Source organism: Eubalaena glacialis, chromosome 5 (genome assembly GCF_028564815.1).
Source record: "Eubalaena glacialis isolate mEubGla1 chromosome 5, mEubGla1.1.hap2.+ XY, whole genome shotgun sequence".
Classification (NCBI taxonomy): Eukaryota; Metazoa; Chordata; class Mammalia; order Artiodactyla; family Balaenidae; genus Eubalaena; species Eubalaena glacialis.
This window is the reverse complement of record NC_083720.1, coordinates 145,082,839-145,107,814: the sequence shown is the minus strand read 5'-3', so window position 1 is coordinate 145,107,814 and position 24,976 is coordinate 145,082,839. Positions and strand designations below refer to the sequence as shown.

Sequence of the window (24,976 nt, the reverse complement as noted above, 5' to 3'; positions counted from 1 at the left end):
TGTTTTTTAATTATAGCCATCCTAATGGGTGTGAACTGGTATCTCATTGTGATTTTGATTTGCATTCCCCTAATGATTAACACTGGTAAGCATCTTTTCATGTACCTATTGATCATTTGTGTATCTTCTCTGGAGAAATGTCTATTCAAATCCTTTGCCTATTTTTGAATTGGGTTGTTTGCTTTTTGTTGTTGAGTTGTAGGTGTTCTTTTTATAGTCTTCATATTAATCTTTTATCAGATATATGATTGGCAAATATTTTCTCTCATTCTGTGGGTCATCTTCTCATCCTCTTGATAGTGTTCTTTGGTGTACAGATGTTTTAAATTTGATGAAGTCCAATTTATCAATTCTTTCTTCTGTTGCCTGTGCCTTTGGTATCATATCCAAGAAATCATTGCCAGCCTACTTTTTGAAAGTAAGAAAACAATAAATAGAAACTGGAACAATGCACAATTAGCTTTTGCAGTGTTATTTATTATTTATTTTAATTTTTACTTTATTACTGTGTTATCCCAAATTTAAAAGATGAACTCTTTCCGCTCATTGTAAACTTGAAAAAATATTTTTATGACATTCATGAAATGCTATAATGACTGGTCTGTTTGTAGTGATACACGAAAAAGACTGATTTTATTACCAGTGGGGAAAATTGGCAAATATCTTGTCTTTATTTTCAAATCTCAGTGTAATTTACAGGTTAATTGTGCATTACAAACACAAAGTATTTAGATTGGAGGAGTTGCTCTCTCTATATCGCTATTGATCTAAATCCACATGAAGAAAAAAGGCATTAATTTGAGGGCAAAGAGGTGCCAGAAATGATTTATAGATTTTTATGGAGTGTGAGGAAATGGACATCACTATCAGGTAGTTTTTATGAATACTAAGGATAAAATTCTGAAGGAACTAGGCTACAAAACAATCATTTCACAGAAGCAAATATTGACATAAAACCAATATGTCTTGTTCTTCAGTGAATGGTAGAGATGAATCATGGAGATTATTCAATATCATTGCTATGAGCAAGATGGTCTAACCAAAGCTATCTTCCAAGGATATTAAAGCTCCTTTTGTGCTCTAAAAGTACTCTAAATTCCTGAAGCAAGAATCTGAAATAAGCTGGACTCACCCTCATAAACAGAATGGAAAAGTCACCTGTCTCTTTCAGATGAATGACCTTCATATTTACATACCCAAATGTATCTGCTTAGAAGGACATATGAATAGTGTTAAACTGTCCTTGTTTGCCAGAATTTGTATTAAGAAGGCTAGAAGCCACCAACAGAAAAACAAATTCAGTTCAAATAGGAGATGCGGAAGAAGAATATAGACACAAATGATCTTATCAAAAAATCAGAGCACAAGGGTTAATGTTTCAACATGAAAGAAAAGTGTGGCTGTTGCTCTTAGTCATCATAATAAAGATAAATATCTGACAACAGTAGACAGGCAATGATTTGAACGGTGGGATTTGGATGGCAGAGGAAGCAGGTGCACTTTTTATATATTTTTTAAAAGAATCAATTTCAGTTTTCATACATAGTTTGATAGCACATAAGAAAATGTTTTGTGGTGTTCCCTCTTTGATCCCTGAGGTTATGTGAGCTCAGTAAAAAATTAGATTAAAACCAAATGTGTAAAAATCTTTATTATTTCTTCCTGCAACCTTACTTAGAATTGCTCCTTAGATGAAGAGCAAACCATTTCCTTCAACATTTTATTTCTCCAGAAATATTACTCTCATTCTTCCAATTAAGAGGATCCCAGAAGGTCAACCCATTCTAGCCTATTGTCGCCTTCTTCAAATACATCCAAGAATTCACTAATGTAATAAGTAGGATTTTTCTAAAAACACCAACTACCTGGCATATTTCTCCTACAGGGTTTATAATTAAGAGAATTTTTTCCCAGGCACCTTAGCATGGTTGTGGGTTTTATTTTATTCAAAATGATATCTAGTGCTGGTCATAATCTGAATTGCAGCAGGGCAGAGGAGGAGATGGAGATATATGAGGATGGTGATTATTCATAACTGCTACGTTAAGAAACAGAATAAAGAAAGACTTTTTCCAGTACTCAAAAAATGACACTTTCTTAACTGAAACTGATTTTATATTTTGAAGTTTTTTCCTCTATATAAATATGATTTTCTGGTAGCTCATCAAATTTCAGCTTCTATAATATGTCTGAAATTCAGGTGGATTCCAGAGTACTAGCTTTAGACTCTCTCTCTCTCTCAAAAACAAAAGGGAAACAAATAGGTATAAAGGAAATACAATAAAATGATAGTTTAAATAAAAACATTAATATTTAAGGAGAGAAATGAATAGTCACCATGACATATATTTATATAAAATATATAAAATATTATATATTTATATATGATACAAAAACATAAAAGTCATTGTCATACACCACACTAAAAACTACTTCAGTGTAGTTAAGTACAACGCCTACACATATTGTTCCATTTTCCTGATCTGTGTTATCTCTGGGCCTGGAAAATAGCACCCTTATATGTGCTTTATATCAACTTTATATGTGATCCAAGCAATATGCTGATCATCTAGGGGGTCTGAGCTAAACTAAGTGGTTTAGCAAAGTGTTGGATCAAATTACTTCAACACTGCCATTATCTGAAGGAGCAGGACAAGGGTTAACCTACTGCACTGATGACAAATATTCAGCTGTGCGAGCATCAAATAACTCTGCACAGTAATGTGAAAGGTCTTCCTGACTCAAAGGCATATTTGTTCTGAAAGGGTTTGCATTTATTTGGCCAAGGGTAGAAAGTTTGGTTGTTGACCAGGTTGAGGTCACAGGGTAAGATTAGCTATTCGTAAGGAATGCACATCTTGTTTTCATTATGAAGAAGGTATAAAAAAACTTTAAAAAGGCATGAAGACCTGAAAACAAATGACTAGCTTGACTCCAACCCTTGCTACTAACATATTTTTCCTTATCAATTCATTTTCAAAACAAAACAAAATCTTTGGACTGTTTTAGGAAGTCCATCATGCTTTGCTCAGTTACAATCTTTTTGTTTTTAACCTCTGGCCAGAGGGGTGCTTGGGCCAGAGAGAAGTTAAATCTTTCTTTCCCGAGTCTTTGGAAGTCATCAGCTTGGTTTGTCGGCTGCCAGTTTGTGGTCTTCTATCTAATGATGTGGTGATCACAGCTGATTTTCATGTCACACGTGAAATCTATGATAAGCTGGAAAATCATTTTGTGTCTTGGGAAATGGATTAAATTTAAAAAGGCATTCATCATTGCTTTGACATTGACTTACATTTTAGTGTTTAGCATGATATATTATTTGTCAGTTAAAAACAAAAATTAACAATGCTGGTGCTCTTTTTGTAAAGTTCTTGGTGCATATTATACTCTGTGAAGTAGTTTTAAAGATAGATATTTCACTATTAATGGTTTTAACCCTCTGGTGGTCCATATTGAAAATCTGTTTCAAAAAGAAAATGTTCATCTATTACACAGAGGCACTTTTTAGGATTAACACCATTAAAAAGAAAACTGTTTTCTTTGGCTGTGAATAAAATAGGAATATTTTATTCCTATTTGCCTTGCAAAAGATAGTCTCTTGGAAATTTTAGTTTTAGTATTTAAATTTCATGTACAAAAGAAATTTCCTTTATATATCAAATATGTATGTCATTTTTTGAAGGTATGTTTAAATATAGAAATAAAAGTGCCATCAGAAAACACAATACAGAAAACTAAAATGTATCTGCTATCAAGTATTCATTTTTTCACTAGTTCAACAATTTTTTTTAATGTCTATCAAATTCCAGACACTGTGCTAGGTCTGGAATTTTTAACAGTGGGAAAAAAAACAAAAAAACCCCAAAACCTTGAGGTCCCTTCCCTCATGATGAGATAACAATAAGAAAAATAAGTAAAATATATAGCATGTTAGTGATAAAGGGTAAGAAAGAGAGGCAAGAGGGTAAGGAAAGTGCCTGTGTACAGGGCAGGATCTCAGGGGTTGATGGTGATACAAACAGGGTGTAAGAAAATCTTCACTGGAAAGATGGCATTTAACAAAGACTTGATGGAGGTGAGGATGCCAGACACATGATTTCTAGAGGAGGAGTCTCCCTGATGGAGAGACAAATGCCCTGAGGCAGGACTGCACCAGCATGGCATCAGCATGGTAGAGCAGGGTGAGCTAAGAGGATAGAAGGAGATAAAAGGTCGATGAGGTCAGAGAAGTGAGAGGGGCCAGATATGGCAGACCTTATTCTTCATTAGGAAACCATTGCAGGGTTGTGAGCAGAGGAGTGATATTGCTTGACCTACATTTTGACATGATTGCTTTGTTGTAAATAAACTGCCAAAGACAGAGAAGGGAAATCAGTAAGGAGATTATTGCAAAAATCAAGAATACATTTTTAGAAGATAACATTTACACACATAAAATTAATAGAAAATAATGCAAAGGAGGATATAATCATGCTGCTACATGATCACCGTTTTAGTTATCTTTAATGAATTGCCCAGCACTACCAAAGTTGCTTCACACTTTTCTTTCCCTAAGACTGAAACTTCTATTGTCTAACAAATAAAAAATTGCCTCCAGCTTTATGGAAAATGTTCATTCATTCTTTCAATAAAAATTTATTGTGCATCAAATATGTGCCAGGCATAAAGATAGTCACTAGGGATATAAAGATGAATAACAGATAGCCTTTCTACAAAATTCTCACAGTCTCATGAGCAAAACAGAAATATAAAAAGATGTATGTAGTAATACAATTTAGAAACACAATGTCAGAGATATGTCCAGGGCATTATTGAAACACAAAGTATATACAGAGTAAGGACATGTATTTTAACCTAGGCAATCAGGAAAAGTTTCTAAGTATTGTTCTGAGTAGATTTTACTCTCTTAAAACTCTAGTCCTAACACCCTAATACATAGGAAAGCTATACACCTAGGAAATAGTTTTTAGAGATTTAAGAGAATTGAGTTTTCTCTTAGATATCCAGGATTCATTTAAAATGTTTCAGACAAACAACTTCAAAAAGTTTACTTATTGTATACTCAATTTCATTTTTTTCCTCTTGCCCGCATGTCATTAGTATCACCTGTAAAAACGTAAAGTTTGCATCAAAGTCTGTGAATTTCTGACCATCAGTTCATTTCTGGAAATTATCCAAATTTGTCTTTATAATGATAGTTTGCTGCTCCCTAATGATGAGATGGTCACAACTGATTCTTATATCACTCATGAAAATCTATGAGAGACTACAAAATCATGCAGTGTACTGGGGGAAAAGAAATGACATTTTCAATAACAATCATTAATAGAAGGTGAAATTTGTTCACCGAAAAGAAGAAACACAGGACTAACAGGTTCTTCTGTGTCTCCACCTATCAGAAAATTGTCATAGACTTAATGAGTTTGATTTCAGCAAGGTGCTAGATGGATACCCCATGTGAATCTGGTTTGGAAATTTTATCCAAATGTGTTAATAGATAACATCAACTTGGAGGGCTTAGTTGGTCTTAGTTCTATGGCACAAATTTTTGATTTTGCCTTTATTTGGCTTTTTCACTCTTATACCAATAATATTGAAAGGACCCATTTCAAAGTACCTGCCAAACACACCAAGTGCTCAGTAGCACACAAAGATATGAAAATTTTATCAAATTATAGATGATACAAAACTGGGATTAAGTCTTATCTAAATTAGAATACCTATGGTCAAAGTAATCTGGGGACTTCCCTGGTGGTGCAGTGGTTAAGAATCCACCTGCCAATGCAGGGGACACGGGTTCAATCCCTGGTCCAGGAAGATCCCACATGCCGCAGAGCAACTAAGCCCGTGCGCCACAACTACTGAGCCTGTGCTCCAGAGCCCGTGAGCCACAACTACTGAGTCTGCGTGCCACAATTACTGAAGCCAGCATGCCTAGAGCCCGTGCTCCGCAACAAGAGAAGCCACCGCAATGAGAAGCCCGCGCACCGCAACGAAGAGTAGCCCCCGCTCACCACAGCTAGAGAAAGCCCGTGCACAGCAACGAAGACCCAACACAGCCAAAAATTTAAAATAAATAAATTAATAAAATTTAAAAAAAGTAATCTGAATAGTTTGGAATGATGGCACAAATTCTGTAGAAATAAGTTACAAACCTACATTAAAAATCAACGGAATAAAAAAAGATAATAGAATTTCTAGGCAGAAACAGCTACCTTTTCCTCATTTACTCTTCCCATTTTCTCATAGAAATTCTTCAAAAAACACCCAAGAAGAAACAACATTGTAACGGCATTGGTAACTAGGTATGCTAATTAAGTTAAACCTAACAGGGATAGGCATTAATTTGGCCAGAGAAGAGTTCCAGGCACTCTTTGATGAAGCTCTATCTCAGGAACACACAGACATCAACATAGGTATCCATTTAACCCATATCTACTGAACATTCACTATGTTCTGAGAACAAGCCAAACTCTAGAATTGGAAAGGTGAGAAAGCACAGTTCCTGCTCTCAAAGAACTTATTGTCTAATGGGAAGGATAAAAAACGATAACCAGCAAATGTCAAGAGATATTTAAGGGTAGTACGTTGGATGCAGCTTAGAAGGGCCATCTAACCAGGCTTGGAAGAGTCAGAGGGATGCTTTTGGATGTGTTATGTGATGATCTGAAACAAAATTGGGAGCCAGGTAGAAGGCGGTAGTGGTGTGTGTGTGTTTAGCAGTGCGTATAGTGTAGTGCAGTTTGGTCTGATGAGAGGATGGGGAAAGGTGGTAAAGAGTTTTTAAGGTTGAGTGAGCAGCGTGTGCAAAGGCTTGGAAGTCAGAGAAGAACTATAAGTAGTTGGTGGAATTATCAGTTGGTAGAATGAGGGTAAAGAGTACAAAATTCTGGGAGAGTGATGAACAATGAGGCTATAGTACTAATCCGAGGCCAATGGTAAAGGTCTTCTATGCTACCCTGAGAAGTTTGGACTTTAGACTACTTTTATGGGAAGCATTTATATGGTTTTAATCATGGAATGATATGATTAGATTTGCATTTTATAAAACTAAATTAGCTACAGATTGGAAGATGGATTGGAATGGGGGCAGGCTGCTGTGAGACACTAGTTAGGGGGGTGTGGCAGAAATTTGTGCTAGCTGTGATGGTGGCCTGGATGAAGGTAATTGCTATTGGAATAGAAAGCAACAAATGCATTAAAGAGAGATTAAATAGAAATTACAATATTCAGAGAGAATACATTAAAAGAGAATAACTACCTCTTGTTAATCAGTTAAGTAGAGAATATCAGGAAGAAGGATTCATTAGAATAATATCAGGGATTTTGAGCTGGGCAAACACGTAGACTATATCAACCTTTTAAATCAGGAGAAGTGTATTTGGAGAATGCAGGAGCAATGTTCCATTGCCATTTACTTGCCCAAATATTTGAAATTTTGGAATAAAGCAATTGACCTTATTCCCTGCAACATTCTTTTTAAAGTGGTGCTGGGAAAACTGGACAGTTACATGAAAAAGAATGAAATTAGAACATTCTCTAACACCACATACAAAAATAAACTCAAAATGGATTAAAGACCTAAACGTAAGATCGAATGCTGTAAAACTCCTAGAGGAAAACATAGGTAGAACACTCTTTTACATGAGTTGCAGCAATATTTTTTGGATCTGTCTCCTAGAGTAACGGAAATAAAAGCAAAAATAAACAAATGGGACCTCATTAAACTTAAAAGCTTTTGCACAGCAAAGGAAACCATAAACAAAACAAAAAGACAACTTACGGACTGGGAGAAAATATTTGCAAATGATGCTACCGACAAGGGATTAATTTCCAAAATATACAAACAGTTCATACAGCTTAATATCAAACAAACAAACAACCCAATCAAAAGATGGACAGAAGACCTAAATAGACATTTCTTTAAAGAAGACATACAGATGGCCAATAGGCACATGAAAAGATGCTCAATATCACTAATTATTAGAGAAATGCAAGTCAAAACTACAATGAGGTATCACCTCACACTAGTCAGAATGGCCATCATTAAAAAGTCCACAAATAATAAATGTGGGAGAGGGTGTGGAGAAAAGGAACCCTCCTACACTGTTGGAGGGAATGTAAATTGGTACAGCCACTGTATAGAGGTTCCTTAAAAAACTAAAAATAGAGTTACCATATGATCAAGAATCCCATTCCTGGTCATATGTCCAGAGAAAACTCTAACTCAAAAAGATATATGCACCCCAATGTTCATAGCATCACTATTTACAATAGCCAAGACATGAAAACAACCTAAATGTCCATTGACAGATAAATGGATAAAGAAGATGTGGTATATACATAAAATGGAATATTTCTCAGCCATAAAAAAGAATAAAATTAAAATTTGTGCAGCAACACAAATGGACCTAGAGATTATCATATTAAGTGAAGTAAGTCTGACAGAGAAAGACAAATATCATATGATACCACTTCTATGTGAAATCTAAAAAAATGAACTTATTTACAAAACATAAACAGACTCACAGACATAGAAAACAAACTTGTGGTTACCAAAGTGGATAGCAGGGGTCAGGGAGAGAGATAAATTAGGAGTTAGGGATTAACATATACACACAAGTATATATAAAATAGATAAACAAGGACCTACTGTACAGCACAGGGAGCTATATTCAATATTTTATAATAATCTATAATTGAAAAGAATCTGAAAAAGAATAGAGATATATACATACATGTATGATTGAATCACCCTGCTGTACACCTGAAACTAACACAACATTGTAAATTAACTATACTTCAATTTAAAAAAATGGTTACTAAAAAGCACAGCTTGAGTGAATAGATATGATTCTCCACAAATCTAGGTTACATTTTTATCCAGAGGTGATAACTCAGAGTTCTCAATAGAAGGAAGGTTAGGTTAGGGCATAATGTGGGAATAATAGAGGACCCGGAAGAGTGGGGTTAACATTAAAGCTAGCCTGGGACTTTCTACCATGAAACCCATCAGTGCACAATAGTGGAGGGGGTGTTATACCTTCTAGGGACTGTTAGGTTAGAAGATCTCTAGAAAATAACTAGCTGAAAATTTTCCTGCTCCTTTGAACAGGATCCCTAGTTTGCAGTGTCCTCAGCTCCGGTGAATGTTATAGTTAATTTTTTTTTTTTTTTTTAGGGTAGCTCCTGTTCCCTTACAATTTAGTTCCTTTTTAGTATTTATGTTTATACACCATTTAGGAAAAAGTAAGAGGGAATACAGAGGAAGTTAAAAGTAGCAAAGTGGGGAAACTGTGATGTTTTACAAAACCTTATAAAACTAAATGTCTTGATTGTAATTAAGAGAGAGAGAGACAGAGAGAGATCCAAGGAGACCAAGAAAACAAAGAAAGATAATGTGATAGTGAATGGGCCTGGCAGTGAGAGATGGGCTGGAAGAGAGATAAGGGAACTGATTGAGATCTGAAAAGCACTTTTATCTGCTTTGAAATCTCTAATTTTTCCATTCAAAGTGCACAGCAGTACAGTTTTGTAAAATTTGTCGAGTTTGGTAAACGTTCCAAATAAGGATAGTCAGATACAGTATTCAAGGTCACTTTACCCATACTTTATTCTGACTGCTGAAATTAGGTGGAATACTGATAATAGAAGAAGAGCAGCTTTCAGGATTGACTGAGGCTCTACAATTATCATTCTTTCTAACCAAAACCCCTGTTTCCTGATGTTCAGATCAGTGAAAAAGAGGTTATTTTTAAGTTTATCCTTTTCTGATTTAAAGGAAAACTATGACACTGAATGGAAAAGCAGGTCTCCTTTGTCTTCTTTAAAATGTATATTTAGATAACTTCCCTACTTAATATTTATGCCATGCATACATCTTTCATAAATTAAAACACTAAAGAATCAAAAGAGCTTCATGATATGTTTACCATTAACACTTATTAAACTAGAAAAAAAACCAACTAGAAACACAGTATTTTTGCTCCAGGGTTAATAATTTCTTTACAATAAACACTTGGTTGCTAACTGTATATTACTTATGTAATTAGCCTAATGAAATTTCTGGCCTTTGCATTTTTATACAAATTTACTACAGCATGATTGAATGAGAAATATTGTCAATTGACAATGCTATGAACCAACCTCAGTTTCACCTCAGATGTTTTCCTTTTCACCTCTCTTTAACTCACTAAACTTTAATGTTACTTGAGCCCCATCGAAATTTAGCAGAAGGCTACATCTTCTGAATTTGAATCTTGCTTCCATAGATTTCTTAACCTTCTTAATATCTCTTATACCTGGCTGCTGTGAAGATTTAATGGAATAACATATGCTAGCTCTTTTTTCTCAATCAAGTATCCTGTTTTAACTAAAACATATACTCCACCTGTCGTTTCTCAATTTTTAGCCCTACTATGCTCTGTGAAGCCTCTGTCTGGGAAAAGGAGGCAAAAAACCCTAGAAGAAATGGTTGCTTTCCTTTGCAGTGCTTATGCTAGATTATAAATTCTGTAAAGCAAATTTTAAGTGACATAAAACAGAGAAAAGCACTTACATATATATTTAGAAAGAAATGCAGAAATAGATATTTATGGCAACTATTAATATTGCCATCCTTATAAATAGCTGCAATTATCTTCTGCTAAAGGCAAAAAGTGAGTCAAATGTAAATGATCAGCTTCTTCTCCACACACACCCACACACACATATACACACGTACTGAGCTGTCTACATGCCTTCTAGGAACCAGACAAGATGTTGTTGATTGTTAAACAGGTCCTATTTAAGTTCATCCTGAGTCACTAGCACAAATGCAAAAAGAGTTTTGGAAACTTGATATGAAAGTGAACTTGCTGCTTTTTAAAAATGTGCACACATTTATACCAGACTGGAAAAGGATGAACTGACGTCATGTATGTATTGCAATAATAATAATAACAACCGCTAAAAATTCCACTTGTACTCTCAGTGATACAATTTATTCTGGCATAAGTCAGCGTTCATCATTTATTGTAGTAGCCACAAATTCAGCCTATGTTTTCATCATGAACATCTCTTCTTTAAGCCCTTATATTTTAAAATGTATTTTAATATTTTAGCTTTAATTGTGATGGAATTTCAACTAAATACTATGATGGTTTGTTAATTACAAATTCTTTCTGAAGGCAGCTGTTTACTTCTCTGCAATTTATAGCCTTTTAAACCTACTCAGATCAGCTTTGAAATATATAATTATGAAGCTTAAAAGTAATTTGTAATAATCATATTTCTAAGATAATCTTGCATTTTAGATATGAATGTAGTAACATTCAAACTACATCACTAATATTATTTGGAATGAATTTCAAAAAACTACACTGCTCGTTCGCTTTTTTACTTTAATATTGTCATCATACAGATCACACAAAGGATTTTTTCCCCTGGAGGCCAGCCTTTAAATTCAACAGCTAGTAGTATTAAAAGGCTAGTGGGGGTTGGGAGGGGGGCTGAATATGTAGAGAGAATATAGGACTGAACAGAAGCTCAGGCAGAGAAAAACACCTCCTGTGTGTAACAAATAAATAGTACAAGATTTCATTTGTACCTCAAGACAACCCACTAAGACTTATATTAAACAGGCAATGAAGGACTTTGACCGCAATGCTACGGAATCCACTGTGGCTGTTTTAATATTCTATATGTATTGTGTTAGTATGGGTGAAATAGCTGTCATTTAACATAGGGAGCTTTAAGCAACATATAGTGATACGTGAAAAAAGAATTATATTTCTTCTATTGGCTTCAAATACAATCAAAAGACTTCATCTATGATAAGCAGATTTTTAAACAAAGAGTTATGAAAATGAAAGCGTATGTAGGGAGCATTTTCTTTTAGATCCCTTTTCAGTGTTTCAAATTAGCTTTTATTTCCCAGTCATTTCTATGATATTTACATTCAGGTAGCTGAATCAGCAAAGGGGTTATTAGAACAGACTAGAAATGGAAATGATTTGCTCAGAGACCCCTGGCAGTAAAAGCTTCAGTACAGCGGTGCAATGCTAAATGAATTGCATGCTGGTGGGGCGAGGGTACTACAATTCTGTGTTCTTCATTTCCCCCACTTCCTACTTCTGTTACTGCAGATGGAAGTAGACTCACTGAAACTTACGACTGAGATAGAGAATTATTCGTTTTCACACAAACTCTCTAAGTCTCTATGGACCAATATTTTTTAGCCTTTATAAAAACCCAGGAATAATCCCCTCCCTGCCTCTGACATATAAATTGTGTTGAATTTTTAATTTTGCTAATGATGTCCCAGAATATGGTGGGCATATTCTGGGATATTGGAAATATCTTGGATTAAAAGAATATGTTTTTGTTTTAACATCAAGAATAAATATGTCAGTTAAATAGAAAGCAGTCAATGAACCAGAAAAGGGAAGACATATGGAAGCATAAAATAAAATGTTTAAGCATTATTCTTCCCCTAGACCACTAAGCTCCAAACACATTGGCTTAGTTTCTGTTCCTCCTACATACAAATATAGCAGACTGGTTTCCACTGTAGGGTCTCTGAACTAGTTGCAGCTGGCTCTTCCTGTCACTCAGACCACAATTTAAATATACTTTCAAAAACAGCCCTGTCCAGGGCCCCACCATGGTGGCGCAGTGGTTGAGAATCTGCCTGCCAATTCAGGGGACACGGGTTCGAGCCCTGGTCTGGGAAGATTCCACATGCCACGGAGCAACTAGGCCCGTGAGCCACAACTACTGAGTCTGCGCGTCTGGAGCCTGTGCTCCGCAACAAGAGAGGCCGCGATAGTGAGAGGCCCGCGCACCGCGATGAAGAGTGGCCCCCGCTTGCCGCAACTAGAGAAAGCCCTGGCACAGAAACGAAGACCCGGCACAGCCATAAATATATAAATTAAAAAAAAAAAAAAAAAAAAAGACAGTCCTGTCCTGACACACCCAAACCAAAGAAGTCACCCAATCCTACACTGAGCATCACTTTCCTCTCTTGTCCTCATAGCATTGATCATTCCATGAAATTATCTTATGTATTTGTTTATCCATTTGTTATCTTTCTGCTTTCCTGCCCTACCCCATTCTTCTACTGACTGGAATGTAAACTCTACGAAAGCAAGAATCCTACCTTCCTTGTCTACTCTTTTATCTCCAGTCCGGTCTTAGAATAGTGATTGACAAACCCTAGGTGTTCAGTAAATATTTGTTGAATACTTGGAAACGTTACTTCTTAACAGATGTTATGTTTAGAAACTAAAGCTAGCTATATTGTGGCAAATTACAAAAAATGTAATTTGTGTTTTTCAACACTTGTTTCTACTAGAGAGGGTAATTTAGAGTTATTCTGACATATATTTAGTTGCACAATACATTAGAGAAATTTATATATTCACTGATTTAACAGTTTAGCTTTGGTGCATATTAATAACAATAGATATCATATACTGAATACTTGTTTAGGTACTGTGCTAAACATTTCCATGCCCTCTTATTTAATTCCTTCAGAAACCCAATGATAGTAAACACTACTGTCATTTTATATACGTGGAAACTGAGGACTAATGAGGTTAAGTAACTCACCCAAAGTTGCTCTGCTGATAAAAAGTGAAGCAAGGATTGGATGCCAGTTCTGTGGAACCTGCAATGTAGTGAACTTAATCACTGCATTTTATGGCCTCTTCTTGGATATTATGTCTATATATGTTTCCTTTTTTTACACAGTAGGGCCATATTTTTAGTTTTTCATAAAATATGCCCTCTGTTTAAGCAACAGGGTACATAACTTCCCCCCACCTTTTAGTTTTGGTTATTGTTTTGTTTTGTTGAAGTAGAGATGTGCACTATCTAATCATAATTTTTCTCTTTTAACCAAGGCTGAAGTAGTCTGTGAATACAGAAGAATGTGAAAGGAAATAATTCAAATGGTGGCTCTATTTCCATGATGGCATTAGAATGCTGCCTAATCAGCATATATTCCCTGAAAAACTCTGTCTATTATATCATATTATCGTGTGGGAAACTGGTCTAAGAATTTGGAGGCAGGCTTTCAGATGTGGAAATAAGGTACTCATCAACTGGCAGCTTAATTCTTACAAATAGAGTTACATGCTTAACTCAGTAAAGGAATTAATAAGGGTGGATTGATTTCATTTGTGGTTGATTTTACTGCAAAATATATTCATTATGGTTAAGATATTTGAAGAAATAACGCAATATCCACCATGTGAGTAAGGCCTCAGTTGAAGGTAGTCCTTACGATGATAATAAAGAAGAGAAAGAAATAGGAGTGGGAGGAATAGTAACAAGAAGAAGAAAGAAGGGTAGCAGGAGGAAGAGGAGAGAGTAAGTTATTGAAAGTATAGAAAACAAAGGAAAATATTTTATTTATATTTAAAAACATTTTCTAAACATATTTTTAAAATCAAGAAATCCTTTCCTCTGAAAAGTATTATATAGACGTATTTGTATACTGCTATATATTCTGCAAAAAATTTAAATACCTGCCGTTACCTGAGTTACATACCTACAATACCTTAAAAATGTTAAGTTAAGGGGAAAAAAACACCTTTAGTGAGAGCTGTCTCACAAACTGTTAAATGTACTAATATGATTCTACAGGTTTCATAGAGTGCGAAATGGAACAACATTTAGGGACATAAATTCTTGCAGCCTCTTGAGGCATAACTTGTTATTGCTCTGGAGATGTAAAACCACTCTCATTTTTAATTTATTTTTGTTAATGAACATTTTTTTAATGTGGTAGTACATTCTACATGCTTCAGCACTTATGCTTCCCTTTAAAAAATATTTTTCAAGAAGTAGTTAATCGTCTAGGCTCTACTTCTCCTAGGAGAACATTGAACATTAACACAGTGAACACAGATGTGCCTTCATCAGAAGAAAAATACCAAATTGAACAGATAACATAGGAATCAGTCTCATGCCCTGAATTGGAAGAGCAGGTGAGTCACGTTATTACAAATAACACATTAATAAATGCCCAGATACATTAATGTCCAGATAAATAGCATTAATCTGGACATTATAATTATAAAGAGTGCTTTTTTTATAGGTAACCTAATGATATAGCGGTATGATCAGATTTTATCAAGTTGTATTTCTAAAAGACCTAAGTTAACGCATAATCCTTAAAAATTTAGATATGAATCACATTTAAGCAGATGCTCATTGTTTATAGTCAATGCTCATATATGTTTATATATAAAGGATATAGACCCTTAGAGATTTTATAACTTGACATCTAAATATCAAAAAGTTCAAACACCTATCTTTCTTTAGATGGATTTTTCGAGAAGAAATTTCCCAAGTGTGTGCTTGCTTTAAACAGTCAATAACACCCTGGCCTATTTTGAGGCTGTTGTTTTATGCAGGATATGGATAAAAATAGAACTGCCTAAAAAAATTTATGACATAAAAATATTGAGTGAAATACGTACAGTAGCATAACTACTCGAGTTCAGGAAGAATCATGATTCAATTTAAACTTGCGGATTGTCTGCTTCTAATTGGTATCTCCGCTAAGTAGTAGCCCCAGGGTTTGCACCAAACATATAACTTAACTTTTCCAACATACACTGCTTCTGCAAGACAGTACATTCTCTTCTTTATTTAGGCATTTTACTTGAACATACAATTTCAAAACCAAAAAAATAATGTTTTGATGTCAACTAAACACAAAAGTAAATCAGTTAGAAATTGACTAGAAAATTATGTGGTTTTTTTTCACCTGTCAAGTCTCAAGATTAAAAAGAAATGATAGAACTGTAAGTTTTCATTTTTATGGTTCTCAGGAAAGGAATATATATATCTACTGTGTTATGTTCCATGAGCAGAGACTCTGAAATATATAGGTGGCATAAATATTTTCCATAATGTCCATATGAATCTGGAAAAACATTTAAGACTTCTGAGTGCTCAATCTTATTTTAAATTAGTAATAAAAATAAAAAATAAAATGTGTAAAGATAGTTTCATACATTTAATGTTTATTAAAATAATACCCCCAAATGAAAGGTTATTTGAATACTAGAAAATTAGCAAATATTTATTAAACACAAAGAATGGAATAATTATTTTGCCGCCATTGCCTAACAAAGTTTATATACTTAAGCAAGATATATTTTTTAGAACTCAGGCCAGATATTAACATTTGACAGGAATCCTTCCTTGAAAATCCACCCTTTAAATTTGGATTATTTATACCTATGTTATATAATACAAAACCTCCTATTTTGCACCTACTGTAGCCCTTTCACACAGTTTCGTAATTGTTTATTTATTTATTTGTCTTTCCTAATATATTCTCAGCTCTTTGAACTATAACTTTTATTTCTCTATATCCATGGTTTAGTACTCTGCTTAGCATATTGCCACTGTTTAATTAAAGTTTGTGAATATTTCATAATTCACCTTTGTATTAGCTGCTGGCACATAATAGACACTCAATAAACATTTGTGGACTGAATGAATAAATGAATGAATGCCATCTGCTTTTAGAATTACTGTGAACACACATTTCTCAATTATCACATGCCTCATAAGTACTGAGATTAATTAGAAAACATCCCACACAAAATCTTTTAAAAGTTTTTATAAAATGACAAGTATCTGTTTTTGTTTTTCAGAATAGTGAGTGAAGGTAGTGTTGAAACCCTCTCTGTCTCCTGTTTTACTTCTTGTATGTGTTTCTATCATGCTTTTATTCTATGACTTATTCTTCATTTAACAAATATTTATTAAGGGTCACTATAAACAACGTACCTCTCTAGGTACAGGGGGATGGGAGGGGTGGGGGGAGTGGGGAAACAGAAACACCCCTGTCCTCATTATCTTTTATTTTAGTGGGGAAAACAGACAATAAGCAAAAATAAGTACATACAGTATGCATTGTTTTAGAGATAAATGCTAAGGAAAAATAAAGCTGGCAAGGGGGCTCAGAAATGGATGTGAGCATGTGTGTGGAGTGGAGTTACTATTTTAGATGCAATGGCAGAGAAGGCTTCAATGAAGTGACATTTGAGCAAAGTTTGAAAGAAAGTAAGGAAGTTCTCCTGCATGTATCCAGGAAGAGAATCCACAGAGAGAAATGCAACAGCAAATAGTGGTGGTGGTACGGGGTCACGGTGAGGGGGATTATGATATGCAGGGCCTATAGGCCATTTTAACAACTTTTACTCTCCGTGAGATGGGATGCCATTGTAGGATTTTGAGCAGAACAGTGGCGTGATCTGACTTAGACTTTAACATGCCAGTTCTGCCCACTGTTTTGAGAATATGAGGGACAAAGGTAAGGTAGAGATCAGAAGGCTATCACAGTTACCTAGGTGAAAGATGATGGTGGCTTAAACTGGGTTATATAGTGAAAGTTTTGAGACGTGGTTGGAATACTCTATATAATGTGAACATAAAGTCAGCAGGATTTGCTGACATGTTAGATGCGCATTGTAAGAGAAAAAGAGAAACTAGGAATGACCCAAAGGTCTTCAACACAAACAATTGCAAGAATAGAAGTTGCCATTGACCATGATGGGGAGGACTGCATACAGAACATGTTTTCAGAAGAATTCAGAGGCTTTGTATATTTTTAAGCTTGAGATGCTTCTGTAAACGAGCAGAGATGTCAAGTTGAAAGTCAGACATGGGTTAGGAGTTCAGGGCTAGAGATACAAACGTGGATGTCATAAGCATTCAGATGGTACTAAAACTCTGAGCCTAAGTGAGATCACCAAAGAAATGAGTATAAAGAGAATACAAAAGTTTACGTCTTGTGTCTTGGAACATTCCAAATGCAGAGGTCATCGAGGTGAGTTGAAGAAAAACAGGGGACTGTGGCGTCCCAGAAGCCAAATGGAAGAAATGTTTCAAATGGAAGGAAATGACTAAAATTATCATGTTAATTTAAGATTTAGTCACTCTGACTCTTCTCTTTCCTCACCATCTACATCTAGTCCTCAGAACTCCTTTGGTTTTTTTCTACAAAATATATTCATGTAAGTGTGAGTCCCAACAGAAAGGCAGAACCAATACGAGTGATATGGGATAAGGGAATTATTATAGGGATCAGACCTTACGCAACTGTGGGAGTTGGGCAGAAGTCTATGGAAGTCTGTTGCCGCTGCTCTAATGGTGGACTTAAAGTCACTGAGAACTGGTAGTTGGGAAGAAAAGCTGTGTGGATTGGTGGTCAGCTGGAACAGACTGGAATCCTCAGGATAAACTGGATTTCCAAAAGACAATCTCTACCCACATCAGCTAAGACAAACTGTATAAAGTGTACCCCTAAAGGACCAACTCTGCCTACATCTGTCTCTTGCTACCTCCAATTTCAGCATTACAAGGGATATGCAGATAGTGATATGCAGAAGGAACCTTTACAATGGACCTCCCACAAACTTGTACGCACACACTCTGAGAGGGTAAAGGAGATCTGGCAGGAGCTGAGGGAGCTGCAGGGGCAGCTGTTGCCCCACACTAAACAAGGTGAGGTAGCAGATCAAGGAGCATGAACTGCAAGACCCCCTGGTCCCCTACACTGTTCCTCAGAGCACAACATAGCTGCTGCCTCATTTCGTCCTTCCAAGTCTCATGAAGACTTCTCTTTCGGCCAACCTTAGTGCAGAACCATATCAGGAAGGGAATTCTGGAAAATACAATTCCAGTTTTAGCTACATCAACACAGTACAAAGTCACTCCAATCCAAAATCTACCAAAGTAAAACGAGGACTGAGAATTAACTATTGGAATCATTTGCTGTAATATATCTATTGTTGGACTGTTATTTCCTTGAAAGCAAGGAGTAACTGCTTTTATACCCCCTTTTTTTTTTTTAAGTGTAAAGGGTTTTTTAAAATTATGTGTAACACAAAGTTATTTAAGTCAATAAATTTTTAAGGAGTTTCACATGTTCTGATTCTTTCCACTACCAATCACCTTAGTTCCTCCAAACTCATAATCTTCAAGATAAAATAGCCCTTTCAAAAAGAAGTTATCGTGTGAGTCAGCCCACAATTCTTTTAGTTAGGCTTCTTTGATCTCCAATGAAATATGGACACACTTCAAAATTCCCCACCTGTACTCTTTGGGATCCAATTTCCTCAAGCGATTTACTTTAGGACCATGTTTAGGGTCAGGCGATGGATCTGCTATACCCTTTTTGTTCCACAGTACATTGTATTCTAATTATTTGTTTCTATGACTATCTTAATTGCAAGAATTTCCCCTCAATTTTGGTATCCCTAATATTTAGTTTGTTTAACATCTGCAATACAAATCTGCTGAATGACTAAAATCCCTTCACATTTACTTTCCTATGATTCTAAGTAAAGATGTTTTATAGATACTAAAGAACACAAGATTGGTGAGAAATTAGCACGGTTTATCTAGATTTTCAAATTATTCTCATGTATCCCGTTAGTGAAATGCTCCTTCAGTATGCCTAAACTGACTCTCGGCCTGTCATTTTTTATCTTGGTTTTCTAGAAAAAAAAAAATCAATATTATCACTTGTTGATGCATGACTACATAAATGATTGTGATTTATTTATGTAGGAATTCTCTCCATTCAGGACTACTTGTGGAGTTATTTCATGACGAGTTTTGCTTTTCTCCCCTCTTTTATTTTTATCCTTTCAGATTATTGTTCAGTATTTACTTCCTATGATCCAACCTTGTACCATAAACATCTGATGACCAAAATCTCATGTTATATTTCAGAGATGTGACATTCTATTGGCTGGAACTTCCACCCAAAAACATGCTACAATATATGGAGAAAACAATATAAGGAGAAAACTAATTAACTAATAAATATTTATTAATGAGTCCAAAAGGTAAATATGGTGATACAAAGTACTTTATCTCATTCCCAACATCAGTTAAAGCTCTTGGGGACAGTTGAGTTTATTCTGAGGTTTCTTGTATCTTCCACAGTCTTGACCTTTGCTATGGTCTGAACATTTGTGTTCTCCCAAAATTCACATGTTGAAATCCTAATGCCCAATGTAATAGTATTAGGAGTTGGGGCTTTTGGAGGTGCTTAGGTCATGAGGGTCCACCCTCATGAATGAAATTAGTGTTCTTATAAAGGAGACCCCACAGAAATCCCTTGCTGCTTCCACCATGAGAGGATACAGTTAGAAGGCACTGATTCTGAATCAGGAAGAGACCTCTCACCAGAACATGACTATACTGGTTCCTTGATCTTGGACTTCCCAGTCTCCAGAACTATGAGCAATAAATTCCTGTTGTTTATAAGCCACCTAGTCTATTGTATTTTATTACAACAGCTGAACGGACTAAGACAACCTGCTGTGGTGCTGCATCAAAGCTCACCACACTGCTTCATATGACTGAATAGTACTTGGTTGAGTGGCTACAGTGAAGCCTGCAACCTTCATTTTTAAAGTCAAGTCAGAAGAAAGATAACATATGAAAGACTGAGAGTGGTTTGGAGGAAAATAAAGGCTCCTGAAGGAATAATGAACAATAAGGCTCCATGACACATAATTTTCAGGAAATGATAAAGAGAATAAAATGTCAGTCATATGCACCACCCCTTGTGTCACTTGAGGACACATTATTTTGCTTCTACTAGGCCCTGATACGATGAGCAAATAAGTCATGGGCCCACCATTGGCTTATAGTCTAGTGGGAGCGTTTTCTCCAGTCGGCAGAAAAAGTTAAAGATTTGAAGCATTAGGATATAAGCTGCTGTTGCTGGCTTGAAGATGGAGGGAGGCACACGTAAAAGAAAAAGAGATCTCAGCTGTATAACTGCAAGAAACTGAACTCTGTCAACAACAAGAAAGAGCTGGGAAGCTGATTTGTGCCGCAGAACCCCTAGATGAGAACTCAGTCTGGCTAACACCTTGATTTCAGGCTTGTGATAATGAGCAGAGAACTAGCCACACCTTGCCAGAATTCTGGCCTGCAAAACTGTGATCTAATAAATTGCTACTTATTTTAAGCCACTGTGTTTGCAGTAATTTGGTATGCAGCAATAACAATTAATACAGCTTGTTTCTGCTCCACATGGCTGGCTGGAGTAGATAGATTTGGAGCTGGAGATCTATTACCAAAATGGCTCACTTACATGGCTGGCAAATTGGTGCTGGTTTTATGTGGAGTCTGTCAGATGGTGCTGAGGGATAAAGGCATCAGTTCCTCTCCATGTGGGCCTTTCCATAGTTTGCATGGCTTCTGTACAGCAGGTGATTAGCTTCTATGAGCAACAGTCCCTGGGAACAAGGATAAAGTAAATGGCAATTTTATGACCTAGGCTAGGAAATTATACAACATCGTTTTCACCATATTCTAGTGGTGGCAGTCACAAAAGTCTGCTCAGTTTTAAGAGGAAGGGACATAATCCTTACCACTCCATCACAACAGTTTCAACGTCGTACTGTAAGAAGTACATAAAAATGAGATGGAACAGTTTGTATTTGAAACATATAATTTCATAGTGATTTAATGACTCACTCCTATCTCAATACCCATTTTGTTTGTTAAAATGTTAACATTTGAAGGAAACTTGTAAGTGATAACAGTACAAAGAAAAGCATCATTGCACCAAAGGTAAGTCAGGGATGTGAATGTGTTTGGATATATAAGTCCCATAATGACAAATGTCAAGAACACATGCTAACTTTAAATTTCTAGAAAATATTCAAGATGTTATGGAGAGTGAAAATAAAAACTAAGATCTATTTGAGTGCTAATGTCTTATTTTAAGTTTAAACTATGTTGTTAACTTGATTTATGCTACCACTGATTTCTTGAACACTTGTTCAATATATAGCAATTAATATATAGCAATATGTAGCATTAACCAATGTTACATCTCCTACATTGCATATTTTGGTTTGTATTTTATGTAAATACTATGAAACCAGCAAAACATTAAATATTATATAATAAATATTATATAATATTTAGGCAACTTTTTCATTACAGAATTAAGCACTCATTTAGGTTTATTTTTTCCCAGAAAGTGAATAAAATTCAATGTTGTTTTTATATACAGAATATAATGGTAAGTAAATATAAAGCAATAATATTAGTCCTTAGCAGATCTAGACTGAATAGAAATATACAAATTATTCCTCTTCACCTTCTACATTTGGATGATTAAAAAATAATTGACTCTCATTACTGTGTGAACAAGACATAAGGAAACCACAATTCAATTTATGATAGCATATCCATTCATTACTTAAGTTAAAATTATGGTCAACAATGTATAGATTTGGCAAAATAAACATTATTTCCACTTTGTGTAACTTCCTAAGGGTAGAATTTCACAATATAAGAGAAGCTTTATATAAGTGACAAAGGCTAGGAAATGCATTTTTCACATTTTAATTACAATTCACATGTCTGTATCTCCTGCTGTGATGTTTTGTTAAAAAGACATCTCATTTGTGAAACTGCCAGTATAGAAATTGACAGATGGCAAGACCAGTTTCCAACCTGCTTAAGTACTGGTTTAATATGGTTTAGATTATTTTACTAGCATTGTCTATTTTTACTATATATCTAAATAGTAAAGAGTACTATTACAATTTTGTTATAGTTCTTCTATTGTTATAATTAGATCTATTTATATGATTCACAGATTTATTGTTATAGTTTCAGATTTTATCAATATACTATTTTTATAGATGATTTAACTGATGATCTCTCTAAAAAATGTGTCAAGTTCTATTTATTTTAATGAAATGCCTACAAACACATAGATGCCTAGGGACAATCACAATAGAAGAACTCAAATGTCCAATGGAAAAAAATCACTTTGATAGATGTAATTCATAGACATCAACAAATGAACCATTAACTGGGTTAAATATTTTTAAAAAAATATTGCAATCAGAACAAAACAAGTATTCAAACATGAAATTTACCTCATATGAAGATGAGAAATCCTGAGATCATTTTCCGTTAAGACCTCATTGATCACATTTGGAAATAGAAACAAAGATAAGGAAATTATATACACGGAAAAGTTTCTACTGGTGAATCTGCTTCTAAAGACTCCTTTGGTTTTATGTTGATAAACATTATTTTTAATACAGTTTATCTCCCTTAAGTAATAGAGAGACATAAATTCAGAGAACATCAGTGTTGACGTTACTTCTCTCCTCCTTCTGCCACCTCAACTTTTTTCAGCCCTCTAAACTGGATATTCTCCTCTGGAAATTAAGGATTTCCTCAGTTGCTGGGTAAGCGATGCCTCTCCACATCCTCTGCTTTCCATCCCCTCAGCCCATGGGCTTAGAATTAGATCGATTTGTAAACCTGGGATATGGTAGCCCAGTGACAAGGACAGTGACATGCTTTCACCTTAGTAGTCTTGCTACCACATCTGCTCCATGGGAAGAATCCTTGGTGTCTGTGTAGCTCCCAGATCAAAGACAGCTCATGCAGTGAGTATTTTGACCCAGTCATCTGGGCTTAGCTTCTGGAGAGGATTCCCCTCTAAAATCCTGGGCAGTTGACCTGCTTGCCCTTTTAGTTTCCTCCACAGAGCAAGGGCAATGATGGATCCTGCTGTTCTGTCACCAGCTGGAATTTCTGCTGCAAAAGGACAATTTACCAAGTGTAGGAGTCATTACCAGATTTCTGAAAAATAATTCTATCTTAATTTTTTTCTGCTAGTGCTCTGTCTACCTGACAGGTTGCCCCAGTTAAGAGAGTTTTTCACATTAAAATAGACTTTTTCCTGTGCTCTCTGGACCCCAAACTGCAGTTGAGTCTTTTCTCCTCTCTCCTGTCCCACACTTTCTTATCAGTCCTTGATCTTGAATCCAGTGCAAATTTCAGCCTCAATCTCCATTCGAGGCTCCTGTTGCTATAAGGTACCCATAATGCCACCTTAATTTTACAACAGTTGTCACAAAAATATATTTTACCTTTAAGTGATATGGAAAAAATCCAAAATGTTAACACCATATTCAAAAAACATTTTTTTTTCATTTCTTTTATACTATTAGGATAAAGCAAAGGGGAGAAGTGGTCTTCATTTAACTTTCTTCATAATGACTGGATAATCATGATAGAGTATGAAGTAAATCAAAGGATGATAAAAGAACTAGGACAGAAAAAATGTAACTTAAAAATTTTTTTTTCTGATACTTCATCCACAAACATTGTTTTGCAAATGTTTTAAAGTTAATTCATTTTCTAAAACATCTTACGACTTTTATTATTATAGTAGTAGGGGTTGGAATGAAAAACTATCTCCCTTATTTCCCTAGGCACTAATTTTACTTTTTAGGTACCACTACTGAAAATTTCTAATTTGGCTTATCACTTCAGTGGGAATTCAGTGCACATAAGGGGCACATATGTAATTGGCAACCTAATTTTTCTGCTTTCATCAAATGGTACAATGCCAAATCTGCATTGAAGTTGCCAGTTAAATGCACTTGGAACCAAACAGCAGCAAGCATAAGAGATGAAAATGAACAAACTGGAAAGAGTCATTAACTTTCTGTTTTCCTATCACAACACAAATTGTATCAGGAAAATGTAGCAAAGTGGGAAATTCTACTTGAAACATGAAGCAATCTTAAAAGAGAATAATTCATTTACTTAACTTCTGAAATGTTGTTCATTATAATTTATAAATGGGGTTTCTGGTACAGATTTTTTTTCAACAAAAAATATGAAATAGTTAAAATGAATCAAATTTTCAGAAGTGTATTTTAGGTTATATATTTTCATATGGCTTATTGGTCCAGTGTATATGAATTCTGGCCTTTATTTGGCAAGCAAAATTGTTATAAAATTAAGGAAGGAATGTTGGCTTTACTTAATATCTTAATGAATAAAGGCAATTGACAGATTTTCATGGTTCTCACTAATTATGAATGCAATTGAGTGTGAAAATTACAATCAGTTGTGGTTACCAAAAGTGCCCTTGAAATATCTGGTCTAATGTATAATTCTG

General features: G+C 35.1%; 1 long non-coding RNA gene across 1 annotated transcript; it reads right to left on the bottom strand.

Moving 5' to 3' along the window:
• Positions 1 to 360: 360 nt before the first annotated feature.
• LOC133092419 (uncharacterized) lies at positions 361 to 22,983 on the bottom strand. The gene is made up of 3 exons (XR_009701051.1): positions 22,929 to 22,983; positions 21,122 to 21,266; positions 361 to 408 (listed from the first exon to the last, which is right to left on the bottom strand). It is a non-coding gene; the product is annotated as an uncharacterized LOC133092419 (long non-coding RNA).
• Positions 22,984 to 24,976: the final 1,993 nt, after the last annotated feature.